Below are 6,457 nucleotides of genomic sequence, written 5' to 3'. Positions count from 1 at the left end.
TACTGAGTAGATTTTGGACACCTCCCTAACGTTGAGTTGCACCCTTTTTCCCTCAGAACAGCCTGAATTCGTCGGGACATGAACTCTACAAGGTGTCGAAGCGTTCCACAGGGATACTGGCCCATGTTGACTCCAATGCTTCCCACAGTTGTGTCAAGTTGGCTGGATGTCGTTTGGGTGGTGGACCATTCTTGATACACACAGGAAAAACTGTTGAGTGTCAAAAACCCAGCAGCGTTGCAGTTCTTGACACTTGGCACCTACTACCATGCCCTGTTAAGAGGCACTTCAATATGTTTTCTTGACCATTTACCCTCTGAATGGCACACACACACACACACACACACACAGACCCACCCACCCACCCACCCACCCACACACACACACACACACACACACACACACACACACAAACACACACACACACACACACACACACACACACACACACACATAAACACACACACACACACACACACACACACACACACATACACACAAACACACACCATCCATGTCTCAATATGGCTCAAGTCTTGAAAATCCTTCTTTAAACCCGTCTCCTCCTCTTCATGTTTAACCCGTCTCCTCCTCTTCATCTACACGGATTGAAGTGGATTTAACCTCTTCAGTCGACCCTCTACTTTTGAACATTCTGTTAAAAATCGCGCAACATTTCAGCGCCCTGCTACTCATGCCAGGAATATAGTATATGCATTTGCTTAGTCTGTGTGGATAGAAAACACTCAGACGTTTAAAAAACTGGTTAAATCACTGCTGTGGCTTTACCAGAACGGCATTTACATCGAAAAGCACAGGAAAAACTGATCACTGAAAATGGGAAAATATATCCATGCGCTACTTGAACCCATTGATAAACGTGAACCACAATTAATTGACTGAGGTTGCAGTACCTACAGCTTCCACAGGGTGTCTAGAGTCTTGTCATTTCCCTTCGAGTTTTTTCTTGGTCAAACACATACAGGACACCGTATCTAATCCGGTCTAGGACCGGATATTTTCGTTGAGTTTCTAGCCGGACATTTTTCCAGACGGACAGCTAATAATCTTTACATCGCCTCCTGATGAATTTTATCGCTTATTAACGTTTACTAATACCTAAAGTTGCATTACAAACGTATTTCGAAGTGTTTTGTGAAAGTTTATCGTCGACTTTTTGAATTTTAAAAAATGACGTTACGTTTTGAAAGCGATGTTTTTTCGTTTATCACACAGTCTACATATAACGATATCTAGGCTTTATATGGACCGATTTAATCGAAATAAAGACCCAAATAGTGTTTATGGGACATCTAGGAGTGCCAACAAAGAAGATGGTGAAAGGTAATGAATGTTTTCTATTTTATTGTGCGGTTTGTGTAACGCCGAAATGCTAATTATTTTGTTTACGTCCCCTGTGGGTCTTTTGGGGTGTTGCATGCTATCAGATAATAGCTTCTCATGCTTTCGCCGAAAAGCATTTAAAAAATCTGACTTGTTGCCTGGATTCACAACGAGTGTAGCTTTAATTCGATACCCTGCATGTGTATTTTAATGAACTTTTGAGTTTTAACTAATACTATTAGCATTTAGCGTAGCGCATTTGCATTTCCAGAGCTCTAGTTGGGACGCAAGCGTCCCGGGTAGAAGCAACAGGTTAACAGGTGACATCAATGAGGGATGATAGCTCTCAACTGGATTCACCTGGTCGGTCTGTCATGGAGAGAACAGGTGTTCTTAATGATTCATCTGGTCGGTCTATCATGGAAAGAGCAGGTGTTCTTAATGATTTGTCCGCTCAGTGTATATCTAGGTGTGTGTATGTTTGAATGAGCAGAGTAGGTTTTTATAACTTAACATTTTAGATATTTTGTCTGGCTGTGTTATTTTAATTACACAAAAGGATACATTACAATGAGTCATATGATTAAGAAAATAGATAAATAACCATCAATAGTACTGATATGCTATGATATTGTATTTAATTAGGTAAATAAGGCGAAGTTCTACGTTTCTTTTTGACAGTTTCCATCTCACTCACCTATTAGATAAACACTGGTCTCCCTGTCTTCGTCCAGGTGCCTGCAGTGTGCTTTGTGCCCGCTAGGCGGCAGTGTAGGGCCGGGAGAACTACTGAAATACTTCCATCACTGACTCCGAGACGCGAACAGTCTCGGAGTCTCAGAGAGAGACAGAGAGAGACAGAGAGAGAGACAGAGAGAGGGGGAGAGAGAGAGAGAGAGAGAGAGAGAGAGAGAGAGAGAGAGAGAGAGAGAGAAAGAGAGAGAGAGGGAGAGAGAGAGAGAGAGAGAGAGAGAGACAGAAAGATTCCTGGTATGTCTTAGAAAAACACCATGAAAAGAAAAAAGGCACAGAAAGCTTCTCGCTTTATTCAGTTCAAACACGGGGCACGTTGTCTTTGGCTAGGAGAGAATGGGGAGAATAACAAGAGAAAGGATAGACAGAAAGAGAGAGAGAGAGAGAGAGGGAGAGAGACAGAGAGAGAGACAAAGAGAGAGAGACAAAGAGAGAGAGACAAAGAGAGAGAGAGACAGAGAGAGAGACAGAGAGAGAGAGAGAGAGAGAGAGAGAGAGAGAGAGAGAGACAGAGAGAGAGAGATGGCAGACCATGGCTGTCCAGAGCATGCTTTGCGTATACAGACACATTTGGAATGAATGGGATGGTGTGTGTGTGTGTGTGTGTGTGTGTGTGTGTGTGTGTGTGTGTGTGTGTGTGTGTGTGTGTGTGTGTGTGTGTGTGTGTGTGTGTGTGTGTGTGTGTGTGTGTGTGTGTGTGTGTGTGTGTGTGCTACTAAGGTTACACAGAACGGTTAATTTTGTATTCAACTAAAGTTGTCCATATGTTAAATATGATATTCGCAACAAGCTCTCACAGTCTCACTCGGAATTAGACGTTTCTCCAAACATAACATCAAATTTCAAAGGTTAAGGTTTTGGATAGGATTAAAATATTAAGTTTACTAGTTAATCATTCTGAACGGTTAAGGTTAAACACACAACTTTCTGATCCAAGAAGCTAAGCAAAGAAGGCACTATCCTACAGCAAAACGCTAGCAAAACCCAAGCCTACTTGATGGTAATATAGTGCTCACTGTTGCCCCTAGTGGTCGGTTTTGAAAGCATTTCCCGACATCCTCAAGACATATACGTCAAATCTCTATGTCACTCTTTAGCGATCTGCCTGGATATTTTACTATTATCCACGAATAGGGGGACTCCTATGTGCATGTGTTCTCTCACACGTATATTGAATCTTCTGCGCTGCGGCAGGCTTACAAAGTGTGTGTGTGTGTGTGTGTGTGTGTGTGTGTGTGTGTGTGTGTGTGTGTGTGTGTGTGTGTGTGCGCGCGAGTGCCTGGGTTCCTGCCTACGTGGGTGTGTGTGTGTGTGTGTGTGTGTGTGTGTGTGTGTGTGTGCGTGCGTGCGCAGCACAGAGCTTGCGCAGGCAGCCAACATGTGGGTCAGAGTTGAATCGCGGGGGGTCAGAACTGCGCGGTGCTGTTACGTAATCAGGGAATAATAATGTTGATGAGAATGCGGACATAATTGAAACCATGTCTCCTCAACTTCTTCTTCATGCCTCGATGGACAAACACAGAAGGGAAGGCTGCGCAGAGAACATGTGGGTACCAGAGTTTTATATCGTTTTATTATAAGATAGTACATAATCCACTTGACTTGACATTATGAAGGGGACTCGTCTTTTCCACTGGTGAGACAGGTGGTTGGATAGGTACAGGCATTATACATGAATGAATGAATTAATACATTAATTAATTAACATAAACTACATCTTTCCGTCGTTGGCTCTTTTTTTACGCTCTTCCGTGTTATTTTAAGATGTATCCTCATGTGGCTCGAATCTCTCACTTCAGTTCCAAGCACCGAAACAGTCCCGTCACTCACGCCTCTATCGGGTTGTCTTTAAATCATTACCGCCCCCGTGGAATCGGTGGATGAAACGGGGAACATCGACGAGTGACCGACTGGAAATATTGGAATGAACGTCTTAGAACGTCTAGAAATCCTCTCGGATTTGAGCCACGAGCTGTGTTTCATTCAGACAACAGTCTAACCGGTGTCTGTCCTTTCTGACGTTTTTTCTGAATCTCAGGTGTGTTTCATTGACATCTTGTTCGTAATAATAAATACATATAAATAAATAAATAAATAAATATGGATACATCAATTAATCAATAAAAAAACGATCTTCATCATATTCACACTGTTACAGCAAATATTTCGCACCAACATAAAAGCCTATGGATCCAACACGCCTTTGTCAGAGCAGGTGAGAGGGTACCAGTAGCCAGAATTGAGTCAAAAAAAAGTCCTGAAAAAAAAACGTTAACCCCATTTCCTCTCCCTAACCTTTTACGCAACCCCCCTCTCTCTCTCGGGTGGGCCGCCAGCTCCAGCACGCTCCTACCCCTCCTCTCGTTCACTTTTCACCCCGCCTCAGAGGGAGAGAGGGGTGGTGGAGCCGGGGTGGAGGGAGGGGAGGGGGAACCCTCTAGCTTGCCTAGCCGTCTCGTAGTGACGTTGGGGAGCTGGGGGGCCGCTCTCTCTCTCTCTCTCTCCAACCCTGGCCGCCTGCCGGAGCGCAGCCTGCCTGCTACTATATAAACACACACTGAGAGCGGCTGTATGCGCTACTCACACACCGAGAAAAGTGTATGTGAAAGAGAGAGAGAGACGACAGATAATGTGTGTGTAAGTGAGTGAGAGAAGGAACGCTACTAGTGGAATAGAGAGCAAGAGAGAGACGACTCACGGTAGCACCAAGTAGCATCAGAAGACTCCTTGAGCTCACTATCCATCGGGCTCTGCTTCAAGAACTAACGGCAATAAGAGGATTATTCTTGTTTTTTAATTTCCTTTTTAAAATATTTTTCTCTTCATCTGCCTCGTGAGCAACACTTTACTTTTGAGAGATTTAAAGAGGTATAATACGTTTTTTTTCCTGGAATAGAGAGTTTAAAAAAAAAAAAAAAAAAACTTTCCATTTCTTGAAACGTTTAAAAGAAAAGCCCCAGTTTATTTTCAGAATACTTTCCGAGACTCGCTCACTGTTTCCACGCGCTCTGGGAGCAGGACAAATACTTGTCAAACTGACTTTTTTTATCCATTATATATTTTTATTTGACTTATTTAGGGCAATTTCAAATCAAACCAACATGAGATTTCAAAACGTTAATTCATCCGTTTCCACTTTCGTTGAATTATCTCCTTCATTCAAGTCATTGCAGGTGACGTTTTGAGGAGTTTTATAGGACGTTTTAAGTGCCTTTTATTTCACCCTACTGATTGATAGCCACACTTTGAAAACTGTGAGCGAGGGGAAGTAGTTTAGTGCATCACCTGTTGAGCTTCCCACAGGCCTTACTACTCACTCAACTCAAATTCAAGTCGATCTATTTCAACAACATTTGCTCTATCGCGACATTTTTTTTTTCAAAGCCATATTTCATAATCAATCAATTATAATCAATCAAGTCCCTTTATCGATAACCATCGATATATTGAATTGATCATCATCAGAGCATTTCAAACTCCATCCCTGTAACCCAACTTCTCCCAACGACATCGTGGTGAGATCAGGAATTTTTCTCCCACCACCCCAATCACCATCACTCAGACACCGACCCTTCCTCGCCATGCTATTCGATAACTTTGACCTGGTTTCAGCCTTGGCCACGCTAGCGGCCTGCGCCGTGTCCATGGCCCTCCTCCTAGTTGTGTCCCAGCAACTCTGGCAGCTCCGATGGACGTCGACCCGGGATAAGAACTGCAAGCTGCCGATGCCTAAAGGTTCCATGGGGTTCCCCATCATAGGAGAAACCTGCCACTGGCTCGTCCAGGTAAGACCGACAGAAACACCCCCCCCCCTCTCTGTCTGTGGTTCTCTTTTACACACTGTTTCTGTCTTCCGGTGGGATTATCTAGCCATGTCTCTCTGCGTGTGTGGGTCTCTGTCTTTATACCCCAAAGTCTCTCTCTCTCTCTCTCTCGCTCTCTCTGTCTGCTCTTTTCATATACTGTTGGCGAAATGTTGGATGACAATATCTGTTGCACGTCCAATTCAATTCACTCACGTTGGCTGTCACTTTATGCCCATGTGCGTAAAAACTAAATCACATTTTTTACAAGTATTTGTCATTATATAAGATTGAGTTCATGGTTAGGGGATAACAGTTAGGGGTTAAGATAGGGGTTAAGTTTCTTCTCCCAAGCGTGGTTTCCCTCCTCTTCTCTCCCTGTCTCTGATTCTCACAAGTTCGGTTCCCTCCTCTTCTCCACTGTCTATGAGTCTCCTTAGCCCGGTTCCATCATCTTCTCCCCGTATTCTTCTCCCCGTGTCCCCCCCCCCTCCAGCCGCTGAACTGACCCGAGCTGTAACCCCTCCTCTCCTGGCTGTCCCCGAAACGCTCCAGCA

General features: G+C 43.9%; 1 pseudogene; it reads left to right on the top strand.

Moving 5' to 3' along the window:
- The first annotated feature begins 5,633 nt into the window (after positions 1 to 5,633).
- The window catches only part of LOC135572974 (cytochrome P450 26B1-like), a 48,564-nt pseudogene continuing 47,740 nt past the window's right edge, over positions 5,634 to 6,457 (top strand).

The sequence above is a fragment of the Oncorhynchus nerka genome, linkage group LG8 (assembly GCF_034236695.1).
Source record: "Oncorhynchus nerka isolate Pitt River linkage group LG8, Oner_Uvic_2.0, whole genome shotgun sequence".
Lineage (NCBI taxonomy): Eukaryota > Metazoa > Chordata > Actinopteri > Salmoniformes > Salmonidae > Oncorhynchus > Oncorhynchus nerka.
This window is presented reverse-complemented; position numbering and strand designations above follow the sequence as displayed.